Here is a 9,159-nt window from a genome sequence, read left to right as displayed (position 1 = left end):
CTCCCAGACCCCACTGGACTGGAAGCCCAGGATGGGATGGCCCACCCAGTGGGGATGACATTTACTTGTACAAAGGGATGGTCTCCAGGAGCCTCTTCCAAGACCACAGATGGGAAACACTGTAGCCCTGGTGAGCTGACAGGGGGGTGGGGGTGGGGAGGAGGTGGGGGTGGAAACAAAGTGTAGGGTCTCCTGGGGTGCGAGGGGAGGGAGGGCGAGCGAGCTCCGGGCCCTGTAGGCTTCCTCATGTCCTTTGGGCTTCTCAGTCTGGCATTCAAGGTTCTGCTCTATCAGGCCTCTGCTGAGCTCTCTGGCGTCACCGGTGCCACCATTCCCCCATGCAGCCACCTTTTCCCTTGCTCCCTAAGCTGCTCCCGTTTCCCCAGGCAGCATCCCTTGTCCCGACCTTTGGCCATGCTGTCCCTCCTGCCTAGACTGGTCTCCCACTCCCTCAGAGGCACCACCTACAAGATCAGCTTGCGATCACTTCATCACAAGTTTCAGTCTGAAACTTCACTTCAGACCTGCCACTGCCAGGCTCTGTAGTAAGCTGAGGAGACCCTAATCACACGTGATTTGGGGGTTGCTCTTGGCAGCCTGGGGGGCTTCAGGCCAGCAAGAGCCCTGGCCAGGCACAAATGGGTCTCAGAAAACACTGGAAGTGAAGTAACGCCCCGCTGTGTCCCACCGGTCAGCCTCATGCCACCTGGAAGTCTGGCGCCATCACCAATGATAATTCATACCCTTTCTCCTTTCCCAGATAAAGTCTATAAGCATGAAAATCAAACAAATCCCAGCACAGGAGGACACGGAGGTTCACACATTTTGGACTCCGAAAAGCACCAATTTATTGTCACTTTCTCCCGTTTTAAACAGTACTGGCGTCCACCAGGCCCCACCCCCAACCCCAAGTCGGTGGGGAATTATAAGAGGCTGGTCCAGGGCACACAGTGTGGGCTCAATAACTGCTGACGGCCCCAGCTTTCCGTTCACGTCTGCCCGTATTTGCCCCCACAGACTCCTTGGCACCCACCTTCCTTGCTCGCCAAACACTGGTTGGCATTCAAGAGGGATGCGAAGTTTGGTCGTGCCACTGCACGTCCCTTTTCCACAAGGGGCCAGTGGGGAATCCCTCGTAGGCTGATGGGCCCCGGCGCAAAGGGCTCCCCTTCGCCCGCACTGATCCCTCCCCTGTTCACAGCCCAAGTCCTCACCGGCTTCGCCAGGCCTGGTGGCTGTGATCGGCTCAGCCTCTGCGGGGTGTTTCAGGGACCGAATCCGGCAGCTGCATCTGCGTGCTTTCCGCCTGGCAGCTGTCCGTGAGACCGACGGGTGCGGGGCGGTGCTAGGAGACCCCGCCCCTCGGCCCCAGCCCGCCAGTGCCGGGACCCCAGCCCGCCAGCGCGCAAGGGACTGGGCAGGCGCGGGCCAGCAGGAGACACGTGAGTCCGCGGGGCAGGAGGGGGTCCTCAGTCTCTGGATGAGACCTGCGTCACACATCTCCCCACAACACACAGGTAAAGTCACCCTATTAGAAGGGGCACCTTGTGAACCCTGGATCCCAGATAAGTTTGTGGAAACCCAAGGATCCTTGAACTCCCTAGTCCCTTCTCAGGCCAGGATGAGGAGAGAGTACCCAGCATCTAGCCTGCTACGTGCCCTGAGCTGGTCCCCTACAGGCCTCATCGCCTTTACCTTCAACCCGATGTGAGGAGAGGCTGTCATGCCCGTTTTCCAGATGAGGCCTGAGGGCTTTCATCCCAAGTTAGACAGCTGGCCAGTGGCAGAGCCCGGCCTTGAACCCGGGCTCTGGGTCTTCATCTAGGTCATTCAGAAGGTAACACGAGGGGAATTCCCTGGTGGTCCAGTGGTTAGGACTCTGCGCTTTCACTGCCGGGTTCAATCCCTGGTGGGGGAACTAAGATCCCACAAGCCGCGGGGGCCAAAAAAAAGGTAACACATGAGGGGGGAGAGGCCCTGTTTGGAGGAAAGGGAATAGGATTTTGGCTTCTGGGGGGGGGGGGGGTCGGGGGGTGGCAGTGCAGAGGGAGGAGCCCCCAGCGTCCCGCCATGGGAGGTGTGCAGCTGGGACCAGAGGTAGCTGTGCTGCCTTGTTGGCAGGGATTCCTGCTGGGGAGGGAGGTCAGACATCCAAGTTCATCTTGACACTGGAGCCACCTTGCAGAATTTCTCTGAGCCCCTGTTTCCCCGTCTGTAATATGTGGATGATGAATAGTACACAACTCACGGGGCTGCTGTGCAATTTAAATGACTTTCACTTAATATGTACAAAGCCCATGGCTGGTACCTGGTGCCTGGCACACAGTTCACTTAGCATTCCTGTCAAAACTTAATTTACACTTAATAGCCCGTCGGCAACACAATGGTTTATCGTTGGGGTTTTTTTTCCCCAATTTTTTAAAAAAATTTTATTTTATTTATTTATTTATGGCTGTGTTGGGTCTTCGTTTCTGTGCGAGGGCTTTCTCTAGTTGTGGCAAGTGGGGGCCACTCTTCATCGCGGTGCGCGGGCCTCTCACTATCGTGGCCTCTCTTGTTGCGGAGCACAGGCTCCAGACGCGCAGGCTCAGTAATTGTGGCTCACGGGCCTAGTTGCTCCGCGGCATGTGGGATCTTCCCAGACCAGGGCTCGAACCCGTGTCCCCTGCATTGGCAGGAAGATTCTCAACCACTGCGCCACCAGGGAAGCCCTTTTTCCCCAATTTAAAAAAATTGTGGTTAAATACACATAACATAAAATTTACCATTTTTTGATTTTTTTTTTTTTAAAGAAAGAGGAAGGGGATCAAAGTGGATGATACATGGGTGTTCAGTGTACTCTTCTTTCAGCTTTTTTCCAGGTTTGAGAATTTTCGAAATAAAAACTGGGATATAAGAGGTCCCCACTTGGGGCAAAGCTCTGAGCATTTCCCGGGTTCCTGGGCCAGCAGAATGCACGCAGGACTTGGCTCTCTGGTGTCTGTGACCTGCTCACCCCCACCCACCCAGCCCAGTCTGGAGCCAGTGGGAAGGAAAGGGGGGGACGGAGCCCTTGCTCTGCCCGGCCCTGGGTGGGCCCTTCCACACTTGCACCATCTCCTTCAAGACAGGGACTCTTGGGGCCCAGGTCTACAGCTGTGCAAACTGAGCCCGGGGAGAAGGCAGGACTCACTTAAGGTCACACAGCAAGGAAGAGGTGGATCCCAGGTCTGCCTCCTAAGCCAGGCTCTTTCTCTCTGTGGGTGGGTGGGCTTTGTGTCGACCCCAACTCTCCCAGCCACTTTTGTATGCCTTCTGGCGCTCCTTGCCTTCCTGTCCCATCCCAAATCTCTCCCCTGTAACCTAAGTTATGACCTTCCCATCCTTGGCAACACCCCTGCCTCTGGGGCCCCCATCCCACTCCCTCCCTTCCTTGGGGTCACATTTCCCAGGAGTCACTCCTGGAGATGGCCAAGCACCGTGAGGGTGTGGGTGTGCTCCATGGATTCTGAGCAGTTGGGACTGTTTGGGGCTGTGACTCTGCCTAATCTCGCTTCCCCAGAGCCTGGGTATTATCTTACTGGCAGCCAGGGGCCATTCATCGGCGTTAGGGGCAGGCGGCTCTGACAGGCCCCTTGTCTCCATAGACAAGGCCCGGAGACCATGGGTGAATGATAGCCATTGAGGCCCTTGGGCTCATTGTCCGTGTAGATGGTGGTGGGATAGCGGGGGGTGGGCAGGGGCGATGAGGACAGCCAGGGTCCTTCCTTCTTCCTGGGGCCTGGCCCTGTGCCAGACCCTCAGCCAAACTGTCCATAGTCCAGGGCTAAGAATATTGGAAGGAGGAAGCCAGCAGCCAGAATGTTTTCACTTTGGGGTTACAACAGACCCCACAGAACTGGGATTTGGCCATCAACCAACTTTAATGTGACCTGGGCGAGTCTCTCTGCTTCATGTCTTCTTGCACCAAATGTGGAGAATCACTCCTTCCTTTCAGGGACATAGAAGGTGGCTGTGAGAAGAGCTGTGTGAGTACTGGGGTTGGGGGAGCCCCAAAACCTGGGACTATTGTCATTTTTCTCTGGGGAGGATGGGCTTCTGCTCTACAGACCAAGTCCCTTCCCCTCTCCCGACCCCTGCCTACTCTGGGTCCTGAGAAACCCGGACAGGCCCAGAACCAGCCGTGCCTCCCCTCTTACCTGCCCCAACCCCTTCTCCACTGGGCAGTCGGAGCAGGCTCTCTAAAATTTCCACCCCCTGCTCAAAACCCTTCTGTGGCTCCCTGATGCTCCAGGAGAAAGTCCAACCTTGGGCACATGGCTAATGTGACCCATCTCTGCCCTCCTTCCTCCCTCACTGTGCCTCTTCCCCTTCACTCAGTGGCCCAGCCTGTGGCCAGACTGAACATTTTGCCATTCTCACCCCCGGGCCTTTGCACGTGCTATTCCCTCTCCCCAAGACTAGGCAGGAGTACCCTACCTCCAAGTTCTTTCTGGCTCATTTCTACTCATCCTTCAGGTGTCCACTTAGACTTTCTAGGATTCTTTCCCTACATCCTAAACTGTTTCAGGAGCCCCCAGATCCCTACAAAAGCCAGGGAACTGTCTGCCTTCCCCCTACGCCCCCAGCACCCGGGAAAAGCTTGACAGAGCAAGCACTTTGTGTTTGTTGAAGGACTGAAGGAATGATCCCACAGATCTAGACACACCCAGACAGACACCTTGTGACCCTAAGGTTTGCATGTGAGTGTGTGGCCGGGAGTTGGTGTAGGGGGCAGTGGGAAGACTTGGCTTAATGGCTCCCAAGGCCTGACAATCGCACCACCAGTTGTGGCCACACAATTGGTGAAACAACTATTTAGTGCCAACCTGTTTAGGGCCCTCCTCAGCCAGTGCACAAAGAGATACCCCTCTTTCCCCCTCCCCACCTGGTGCCACCTGTCACTGGGGCAGCTCCAGAAGCAGGGAGGCAGAGGCAGCTGATGTAGTGGCCTTGAGCTCGAAGTCAGACTCCCTCCTGAGTCCCACCCCCCCCACTCCAGGCCCCTCTCTGCCACCAACCAGCATAGGGACGTGAATGACTACATGTCTCTGCTCTTGGTCTTGGCTCCCCTCTTCTGTAAAGTGGGGCTCCTCACCCCACGTTAGAGAGAGCGATCAGGAACATCTGTGACACGCGTGGCCTGGAGCCTGGACACAGTGGGCGCTCTGTTTGTATTAGGAGGAAACCCAGAGCCAGGGGAGAAGTGACCTGTGGTCACGGAGCAAGTCCAATGGCACAGCCTGTCTGCTCTGCTTTCTTCGAACTGCCCACCCCATCCATCTCTTTTCTCCAGGCTTAAACATATTTTTACCTCTACCTGATGTGACAGTGAATAGCTAGTGGGTTCGAGGTTTCTCTTGGGGGCGATGAAATGTTCTAAAATTGATTGTGGTGATGGTTGCACAACTCTGTGACTGTGCTAAAAACAATTAAGCTGGGTGCTTTATTTATTTATAAATATTTATTTATTTGGTTGCATCAAGTCTTAGTTGCGGCACATGAACTCTTAGTTGCGGCATGCACATGGGATCTAGTTCCCTGACCGGGGATCAAACCCGGGCCCCCTGCGTTGGGAGCGTGGAGTCTTATCCACTGCACCACCAGGGGAGTCCCTTGAGTTGGGTACTGTAAATGAGTGAATTGTATGCTATGTGAATTATATCTCAATAAAGTTGTTTTTTTTTTTTTAAAGAGCAATACTGTACAAGAAAAAGTGCTGGGCTTGGAGATGGAGGCTCTGCCTGTTAGTAGCTGCACGAACTTCTTGAGCCCAGTTCCCTCATTGGTGACTCGGATCTTGTTCCACACCCTGCCTTCCTCCCAGGAACTTGTAAGATCAGATGGGAAAGTTGAGTTGTAATATGACCAGAGGTAATACCAGTACCAGTATGGTTTCTATAAAAATGGGTTTCTTACTCCAGATATTGACTGGATAAAGAAATGAACATATACTTCACCAAAGAGGAAATACAAAGTGAAAATACATTGGGAAAAGTGTTCTTCCTCAGTTGTAATCAAAGGAATAGAAACAGTAGCAACTTTAGGTATCATTTTAGGATACCAATTTGGTAAAAACCTTTAAAAAGTGGTAATGTACTCTGTGCAGGTGCAGTTATGGTAAAATCAATACATCCAGGTACTGTGACATAATATAAAATAGCATAATCCTCTTGGAAATCAATAAAGCAATATCTAAGAGCAGAAATAAAGAGTAATATATTAACCAAAAATGTTAACATCTTTGATTCAAGTAATTCCACTGTATGGGATTTGTGTTTGGGAGGCACCCACCTAAATGAACATGAAGATGTTCATCACAATGTTATACATAATATTGAAAACATTGGAAGCTTACTATGTCCAATAAATACATTATGGCTTATCCACTTGAAAAAATACTATTAAACCATTAAAAATGAGAATTATAAAAACGACATAGTGATAAGGAAACTGCAAATGACCTAACAGTAAAAGAAAAAAGTAGGAAGCAAAAAGTATGTGTGATATAATTGTAACTAAGTACAACTATATGTAGACTGTGGCAGATACTGTTGGTGACCAACACAACATTTGTTCCCACTGCCCTTCTCCTTTGTCCTCAAAATACTTGCTTTCTCAGCTTCACTTGAGCTGTGGTAGCCATGTTACCAGTAAGATATAAACCAAAGTCTCCTGGAGGAATTCAGGGAAATATGTTGCTTTACTGATAAATGGGATTCTCACAGCTTTCACCATCCCCTCCCTCTATCCTCATTCTGCCTTGAATTTAGGCAAGATGCCTGGAGCTGCAGCAGCCTCCTTGTGACAGTGAGGCAGCAAGCATGTTAAAAGGCAACCTATCAAGGATGATGGAGCAGCAAGATTGAAAGACCCTGTGTCCATGACGTCATTGTGCTGCCTCCCAACCTGGAAACAACCTGCTGCCAGTCTTTTGGTATACAACGAAAATAAACCCCCATTTTATTTAAAGTATTGTTGTTAGCTGCTGCTGAGAGCATTACTAACTGATACATGGACAAAGACTTGAAAATACAGTGGATGGTGACAAGATTTGAAGTTGGACAGACTGGGGTTCCAATCCTATTTCTCCCTCTCTGTTATTGTGTGATTTCAGGCGAGCCACTTCCCCTGTGAGCCTCAGTTTCCTCAGCTGTAAGATGGATCTAATGACACCCACCTGTTGGGCTTTTCTTTTTTTGGAAAAAAAATCTTATTTATTTATTTGGCTGTGCGGGTCTTAGTTGTGGGATCTTTTAGCTGCAGCATGTGAACTCTTAGTTGTGACATGTGGGGTCTAATTCCCTGACCAGAGACCAAACCCGGGCCCCCTGCATTGGGAGCGCAGAGTCTTAGCCACTAGACCACCAGGGAAGTCCCCCACCTGTTGGGCTTTTCAAGGATGGAATGACATGATGGACTTCGAAGTGCTTGGGTAACAGTAAAGTGGTATTCAGGTTTAGTCTCATCAAACTAAAAGTCAGAGGTAAAACAAAAAGGAAGGAGCTAGTGTGTTAGAGGAGGGGAACTGGTTATGAAATTTTTTTTCTCTTTTTTTGTCTCAAATCTTCTTCAAGGCTGCTCTGGCTCTCTCTCCTCCTGTCGGTGACCCCAGCTTGGCGTGGAAGGGTCCGGATCCAAACCAAAGGGCTGTTTCTTGGTCCTGTGTGGAGGCGGCGGTAGGTGGAGCTCGAGGCTCTCCGCTGAGCTGGGCCGGGGGGTGGGACTCTTCACCTGGCCCTGGCAGGCGGATGGGCGCCGGGGAGGCTCGACATCAGCGGCTGTGACTCGAGGTAAAAATAATCAGGGAAGGACAGCTGCTTCCTTGTCAGCAACCAAGAGGGAAATAAAGCTCATGTCCCCTCCAGCGAAAACCTGCTCTCCGGGTCCCCTGGCTCCTGCCACCAACTGCTCGATGTCTGTGTGCCAATCCAATTTGAATGCCTGCGAGTCACCCCAGAGAGGGCTTATTTTAACTTCATCAAGTGCAGAGAAAAACATCCAGGCTGGAGTGTGGGAGGGGAGGAGTAGCTGCTTGGGGGCGCCAGCAGGGGATGGGATCCGGGGGCTGCTGCCCCTCCAGTGGTTGGACCTGGGGTCCCTGCCTCCTAATCTGGTTCAGCCAAGGCTCGGTGAGCACCCCGTGCGTGTTCCCCGAAATCGGGAGGATAACGTCCCAACCCCTTAGCCCAGCTCAGGAAGTCCTTTCCGATGTCCTCAACCTCTCCTGTCCCCTCTCTTCTCCAAAACCCTCCTCCAGGCTGTCCCAGGCTCTCCACGAAGGCCCAGACGGCCTGTTCTCTCATGTCTCCATGCCTTTGCACTCACCCTGCCTTCTCTTTGTTTCTTTGCCTGGTGGATGTCTACAAATTCTGGAAAGTTCCTAGTCATGCTTCAAGACTCAATGTCACTGGCTGCTTCCCCACCCCTCCGGGCAGAGTGACATGTTCTCCCTGGATCCCCGCAGGATTTTGTACGTCCCTGTGTTTTCACAAGTAAGTGGGGGGTCTCCCTCCCTTCCATCTCTATCCTTCTATCACTCTCTCCTACCCTGTTTCCAACAAACGCACTGAACCCTACTCTCCACCAGGCCCTGTGCTGGGTGTCCAGGACAGATGTGAACCCCAGCCGGTCCCTGCAGCACGAGGATAGGTGAGTCTCTGGCCTCGGGGAGAGCACAGCAACAAAGCTGCCCAGAAACAGCTGCCTCCAAAGGACAAAGTGAGGAATCACGTTTGTTTATATTTCTTTTTTCCTCCTTTATTTTTTTATTTTTTATTTTTTTTATTATTTATTTTATTTTATTTATTTTTTGCTGCGTTGGGTCTTCATCGCTGAGCACGGTCTTTCTCTAGTCGCGGCGAGTGGGGCTACTCTTCATTGCGGTGTGCAGGCTTCTCATTGCGGTGGCCTCTCCTTGCGGAGCACAGGCTCTAGGCATACAAGCTTCAGCAGTTGTGGCACGCGGGCTCAGCAGTTGTGGCTCTCGGGCTGTAGAGCGCAGGCTCAGTAGCTGTGGCGCACGGGCTTAGTTGCTCAGTGGCATGTGGGATGTTCCCAGACCAGGGCTCGAACCCGTGTCCCCTGCATTGGCAGGCAGATTCTTAACCACTGCGCCACCAGGGAAGCCCCTTCCTTTAT

Source organism: Balaenoptera ricei, chromosome 6, assembly GCF_028023285.1.
Source record: "Balaenoptera ricei isolate mBalRic1 chromosome 6, mBalRic1.hap2, whole genome shotgun sequence".
NCBI lineage: Eukaryota > Metazoa > Chordata > Mammalia > Artiodactyla > Balaenopteridae > Balaenoptera > Balaenoptera ricei.
Note: the sequence above shows the minus strand (reverse complement) of the source record.